Source organism: Dipodomys ordii, unplaced genomic scaffold (assembly GCF_000151885.1).
Source record: "Dipodomys ordii isolate 6190 unplaced genomic scaffold, Dord_2.0 Scaffold230, whole genome shotgun sequence".
Classification (NCBI taxonomy): domain Eukaryota; kingdom Metazoa; phylum Chordata; class Mammalia; order Rodentia; family Heteromyidae; genus Dipodomys; species Dipodomys ordii.
Genome location: NW_012267446.1, coordinates 286,964 through 294,345, shown reverse-complemented (window position 1 = coordinate 294,345; position 7,382 = coordinate 286,964).

Below are 7,382 nucleotides of genomic sequence, written 5' to 3'. Positions count from 1 at the left end.
CCACTTGTCATGGGTAGGACAGGGAAGCAAGATGGTGATATTGTCCCACAGCTTAGTGTGGCCCAGGTGATAGCAGCAGACCTGTGCCATGACCCTATAGCCAGAACAGCCTCTGGCACAGCTCTGTAATCATCTCAGAACCTGGAAAATCATCTACTACCAGACAATCTGAGCTTTACTCTAGCTATCACTAATTGCATATGGTTGGGGCAATCTTGGCCAATGAGCCCACCTCTAGCACATACAACCTGGGTGGAGCTTAGTGCTCACCCAGGGCAGTCTGTTCTTTTTGGATTTTTTTATTGTGAAAATACTGTACAGAAAATACTGTACAGGGGTTACAATTGCATGGGAAACATAATGAGTACATTTCTTACCAAGCATTGTAGCCTCCTCTGTTGTTTCCCCTACCCATCCCTTCTTATCCTCTCCCCCAACCCTCCTCCCCCGCCACCAAAGTTCTAAAGTTAATTTTTTGACGTAACGACTTGTACATCTTATTGTTGCAATTGGTCCACCTGTATCCCTATTTAAATGATTTTTTTTTCCCCTTCCCCTCCACAAATTATACGGACATCAAACACAATGAAAGGAAGGGTTATCCCATGGTGGAGAAACATACAAAGCAACAAAGAAATAAACTTATAAATGTGTTAGAAACAATCTCATGAAAGAAAAATACATTTGAATGCATATCTTAGGGTTCATTTCCCTGACATCAACTTATCTGACCTTTTCTGCTTGACTCAGACATATACTAGTTATTGCAAATAAGGGAAACCATGAGACATATGTTTCTTTGGGCCTGCTTACTTCAATCAATATAATTTTTCCAAGTCTTTCCATTTCCTAACAAATGGTCAATGTCATTTTTTCTGGTGAATGTATAGAATTCCATTGTGTATATATACCTCATTTTCTTCATCCATTCATCTACTGAGTGGCATCTTGGTTGGTTCCATATCTTAGCTATGGTTAATAATGCTGCAATAAACATAGTTGTGCTGGTAACTTTATTGTTGTCTTGTTTGTGAACATTTGGGTAAATGCCCAAAAGTGAGATTGTTGGGTCATTGGGGAGCTCTATGTGGAGTCTTTTGAGGAAACTCCATACTGCTTTCCAAAGTGGTTGAACAAGTTTACACTCGCACCAACAATGCAATAAGGTTCTCTTCTGTCCACATCCCCTCCAGCATGCTGTTATTAGAGTTCTTGGTTGGAGCCATTCTAAATGGGGTGAAGTGGTATCTCAATGTTGTTTTGATTTGCATTGGCTGTTTGGTCTTGATTGCAATAGACTGAGGATGTCGTACTGAGACATGATAAACTAGGGGGAAATGAGGCCTGGTTAATGCATGCCAGCAATTCAAAAACTGAAGCTTAAAGCTTGTCCATCTACTTCCCTAATAGTAAGGTAATGAACTCATTTAGGGGAAAATGGAGTTGCATAGATAAGGAGAAAATGAGATATGGTAAACTACAACAAATAGAGAGTTAATCATTCATCTACATACCTTAAGATTATTTTTGCTTTTTTATACAGAGATCATGTCATTCTAGTCAGAAATAACCAACTCTGGGTGAGAAATAAGGGTGCTGTGACATTGTCAACAATCATTGTACTCACAGTCTGATTTAGGGAATCGTAAGCTTTTTCTACAGCTACTCAATAATAATAAAAACTTCAAAAAGAAGACAGCTAAAAAAATGGAAAAGTCCCACTTTGGTAATTCCTAAGGGCCACTCTGTCAGAATTCAAACAACATCAATCACTGAACATGTGGCTTTGATGGAGAAAACTTGCCAACTTTCACCCTTTGTCCTAGATCTTCTGGAAAATTCCAAAAGCTCATAATGTCATACTCTGCCAGCAATTTCCTTTACCCATTCAAAACCACTGGTTCTCTGACAAGATTGGTAAATTGGATCTGTTTCAAAAAGGATGCAGCTAAAAGACACACATTACCCTATGTTGAAGTGCTTCCCAGAGTGACCACAGTAATTCAATAACATGGACAGGTTCTGATTAGCTTTCATTCCACCACACAGTTCACAGACAGCATAGGAATCTAATCAAGTGGATCAGATGCAAGCCTGTAGAAGACTAAAGTGCTGGGGGCAGGGATGGTGGCTCAGTGGTAGAGTGCTTGTCTTGCATTCATGAGGCCCTGGGTCGATTCCTCAGCACCACATAAACAAAAAAAAAGCCAGAAGTAGCACTGTGGTCCAAGTGGTAGGGCGCTAGTCTACAACTGAATGGCTGAGGGACAGCACTCAGGCCCTGAGTTCAGGGCCCACGATGAACAAAAAAAATTAAAACTCCAGCTACATCCACCTAAATAATGAATTATGATAAGAAAGACCTTAACTACCTCTCTTCAATGAACCATAACCTTTTACTTTGTGAATGTGATCAGAGATTCCGTCTGAAAATAGATAAACCATAAACTAAGTAGAATCAGAAGATTTATGACACCTAGGAATGATTATCTCAAACAAGACTAAGTTTATTGTGTGTGCCTGTCATGGGGCTTGAACTGAGGGCCTGGGTACTTCCTTTAATTTTATTCTTTCTCTAGGCTAGCACTTTTACATAGGAGTCACACCTACACTTCTGTCTTTTTAGTGCTTAACTGGAGATAAGTGTCACACACACTTCCCTGTCTGGCTTGGCTTTGAACTGAAATCTTCAGATCCCTGCCTCCTAAGTACTTAGCTTGGAATGATCCACAGGTATGGGAGCAGTTGTGCTCAGATAATCTTAGATTTTCAAGCAAGTAGTCCACCTTGACCTATTATTTTAATCAGTTACAAGGACATTTTGGATTTTTTAAAATACATTTTTATTGTTAAAATACTGTTCAGAGGGGTTACAGTCACATGAACAAGGTAATGAATACATTTCCTATCAAGTATTTTTGCTTCCTCCTTTGTTTTTCCCCTACCATCTCTTCCCTCCCATCTCACAACTATACCCTCTACCCCCACCGTCCCCTAAATTATAAAGTTTGTTTTTCCCTATAGTGTTCTACATCTCATTGCTGCAAAGGGTCAAGCTACATCCCTATTTAAACATTTTGCTTTACCCTTCACCTCCGTGAATTATACCAAGGTCAAATACAGTGAAAATAGAGGTTATAGTATGGGGGAGGAACATAGAAAGCAACAAAAAAAATCACATGATACCTTATAAATATGTTAGAAACAATAGCAAGAAAGAAAAAAACCACATTTGTCCCTATCTTGGAGTTCATTTTGCTAAACATCATCTTATCTGGTCGTATGTACATAGCTTTCAATCTTTTCTACTTCTCCCAGATCTATTCTAGTTATTGCAAATAAGGTAAACTATTGGACATATGTTCTTTGGGCCTGGCTTACTTCACTTAATATAATTTTTTCCAAGTCTTTCCATTTCCTAACAAATGAGACAATGTCATATTTTCTGATGGAGGCATGGAATTCCATTGTATATATATGTATATATATATATGTATGTATATATATATATATATATATATATATATATATACCACGTTTTCTTATTCCATTCATCTACTGAGAGGCATGTGGGTTGGTTCCATGTCTTAGCTATGGTAAATAATGCTGTAATAAACATAGTTGTGCCGGTAGCTTTAGTATTGTTTTGTATGTGATCATTCAGGTAAATACCCGAAAGTGGGATTTCTGGGTTTTAGGGGAGCTCTTTGTGGATTCCTTTGAGGAACCTCTGTACTACTTTCCAAAGTGGTTGAATAAATTTACACTCCCACCAACAATGCAGTAGGATTCCTTTATGTTCACATCCCCTCCAGCGTCTGTTGTTATTAGAGTTCTTGATTATAGACATTCGAACTGGGGTGAGGTAGAATCTCAATGTTGTTTGGATTTGCATTTCTTTTATGGGTAGAGAAGTTGAACATTTCTTCCTGTGTCTGTTGGCATTCTTATTTCCTCTTCAGAAAAGTTTCTCTTTAAGTCTTTAGCCAACTTATTTATCAGGAAGTTGTTTGAGCATTTGTTGTGGGGAGATGTAGGTTTTGAATTCCAAGTATATTTTAGATATAAGACCCTTGTCCATTGTATGGCTAGTGAAGATGTTCTCCCAATCCCTGGGCTTTCTATTGACCTTGCTAGCTATGTCCTTTGCCATGCAGAAGCTCTGCAATTTCATGGGATCCCATTTGTCCAACCTTTCTTTGATTTGTTGTATTTCTGGGTCTCTATTATGAAAATTTCGGCCTGTGCCAAGGAGACCTAGGGTTTCTCCTATTCCATCCTGTAATGTTTTCAGGGTGTCTGTTTGATTTCAAGGTCTTTGATCCATTTGGAGTTGATCTTGATGCAGGGTGTTATATAAGAATATAGCTGTAGCCTGGCCCTGGTGGCTCACGCTTATAATCTTAGCTACTCAGGAGGCTGAGATCTCAGTATCGCGGTTCAAAGCCAGCCCGGGCAGGAGAGACCGTGAAACTCCTATCTCCAATAAGCCACCAGAAAACTGGAAGTGGCGCTGTAGCTCAAGTGGTAGAGTGCTCACCTTGACCTGAAGAGCTGAGGGACAGCGCGACAGACAAAAAAAAAAAAAAAGAATATAGTTTTAGTTTTCTGTAGGTGATAAACCAATTTTGCCAGTACCATTTACTTAAGAGGGTGTCGTTCTTCTATTCTATTTTTTTAGCTAACTTATCAAAGTTTAGGTGGCTATAGGTTTGTGAGTTGATTTCTGAGTTTTCAATTCGATTCCATTGTTCCTCAGGTCATTTCTTGTGCCAGTACCAAGCTGTTTTGATATTATGGTTTTGTAGTAGAGTTTGAAATTTGGTATTGATATTCCCCCAGCACTGTTCTTTCTGTTCAGGATCGTTTGTGCTATTCGGTGTGTTTTATTGTTCCATATGAATATTTGGATGACTTCTTCTATTTCCTTGAAGAATGAGGTTGGAATATTGATAGGTATCACATTGAATTTGTAAATAGCCTTGGGAAGTATTGCCTTTTTCAAGATGGTGATCCTCCCAATATCAGAGCATGGGAGGTTTATCCACTTTCTAAGTTCTGCTTTGATTTCTTTTTCAGGTTTTCAGTTTTCATCATAGAGGTCCTTCACTTCTTTAATTAATTCCTAGTCATTTTTTTGTGTGTAGGGATATTACCAAAGGAGTTGCTTTCCTGATTTCAGCCATACTCTTTTCATTGTTGGCACACAGAAAAGCCATTGATTTTTGAGGGTTAATTATGTACCCTGCTAGTTTGTCAAAGTTTCAAATCCGCTTGAGTAATTTGGGAGTGGAGTCCGTGGGATTCTTTAAATACAAGATCATGGCATGTGCAAAGAGGGAGAGTTTTACTTCTTCTTTCCCTATTTGGATCCCTTTTATGATTGCATCTTATCTCATTGCTGTAGCTAAGCATTCTAATACTAAATTGAAGAGAAGTGGAGAGAGTGGACATCTTTGTCTCGTTCTTAAGTTAAGAGAGAAAGGCTTTAGTTTTTCAGCATTAAGTATAATACTGGCTATAGATTTGTCTTATACAGCCTTTATTGTATTGAGGAATGTTCCCTGGATTCATAGTCTTTTCAGAGCCTTCATCATAAAAGGATGTTTGATCTGGTCAAATGCTTTTTCTGCATCTATTGAGATAACCATGTGGATCTTATCGTTGCTCTTGTTGATGTGATGGATTATATTAGTTGATTTGCGTATTTTGAACTACCTTTGCATCTCTGAAATTGATCCTGTTTGATCTCAGTGTATGACCTTATGGATGAATTGTGAAGTTGATTGGCCAAGATTTTGTGGAGAAGTTTTTCATCGATGTTCATCAAAGAAACACTTCTATAGTTCTCTTTTTTTGATGAGTTCCTGCTTGGTTTTGGAATGAGGGTTATAATGGCTTTATAGAATGAGTTTGGTAGTGAACTTTCTCTTTCAATTTCATTGATTAGTTGAGGGAGTATTCATGTGAGTTCTGCTTTGAAAGCCTTGTATCATTCTGCTGTGAATTTTCCGGATCCTGGGTTTTTCTTTGATGGAAGGTCTCTTATTGCTCTACTTCAAGGCTTGATTTGTGTCTTTTTAGTTGTTTTAAATCATGTTGGTTTGGTTTCAGCACATGGCTTTTTGCTAGGAAATTGTCCATTTCTACCAGATTCTCAAACTTATTATCATAAAGGTTTGAGAAATATTCCCTTATAATATACTGAATCTTGGTCATTTCTGTGGTGATGCTTCCATTCTCATCTCTGAGTTTGTTTATTTGGTTTTTTCTTTTTTTTGTTAGGTTTTTTCGGGTTTTTTCATTTTTTTTTAACTTTCTTGAGGAACCAACTCATTTTTTGCTGATTCTATGTTTTTTTTGAATTCTAATTAGTTTAATTCAGATTTAATTTTAATTATTTCTTCCTGTCTACTTGATTGGCTTTGTCTTGCTGCTCTTTTTCAAGGAAGTTCAAATGTCTCATTAAATTGTTGGTTTCAGATGTCTCCAATTTCTTGATGTAGGAACTCAGAGCTATAAACTTGCCTATGAGTACTGCTTTTGCTGTGTCCAGAGGAGCTGGTAATTGTGGGTTCATTTTTGGTGAATATCATGAACATTTGAATTTCCTTTCTAATCTATTCCATGATCCAATGGTGATCCAACAGTGTGTTGTTCAGCCTTCATGAGTTACAGGATGTTCTTTGGTGGCTTTTGGTGTTGAGTTGTAATTTTATTGCCTTGTCTGAGAGCATGCAGGGCATAACTTCAATGTTCCTGTATTAAATATGTACACAATGAGGGATAAGGTCTAAGAAACGATGACAGGTATATATTTGGGGATCAGCAGAATAGCAATTAATCACTCAAAAAAAGAAAGAATAAAGGACTAAATGGTTAAAAGAGATTTCACACACACATACCTGAAATAAAAATTATGAAAGAAAAAAATAACAAAAAACAAATTTTTTCAAAAATTAAAAAAGTAGGTAGAAAAAAGAATTCTATGATTTTTTTTGGTGGAGGGTGAGATCTCTTGATGGAGTCTCTGGTCTGCTTGTGGTGTTTGTTTTTCCTGTGGATTGATTGGTTTCTTAAGTTTGTTTGAGCAAGCACAAAGAAGCTTTGCCTCCACAAGGACCTGGTAATCCTCCTCCCAGTCTAGTTGAATGGGAGGGAGTTCTGCTTTGGGTATCACAAAGGAGGGAGATGGCTGTTTCCTCTATCTTGGAGTTGCTGTGCTGAGGCTAGGTTCTGGGTAGGATTGAGGCTTATCAGCAATCAGTAGCTTTTCCCTGAGGGGCTAGCTCCTGAGACACTCACAGAGCCCAGCCTGGAGCCATTCTCAAGGTTTATGTTTAACTGAGTTTCAATTGTTTGTGTTTTACCCCTTCTGCTGT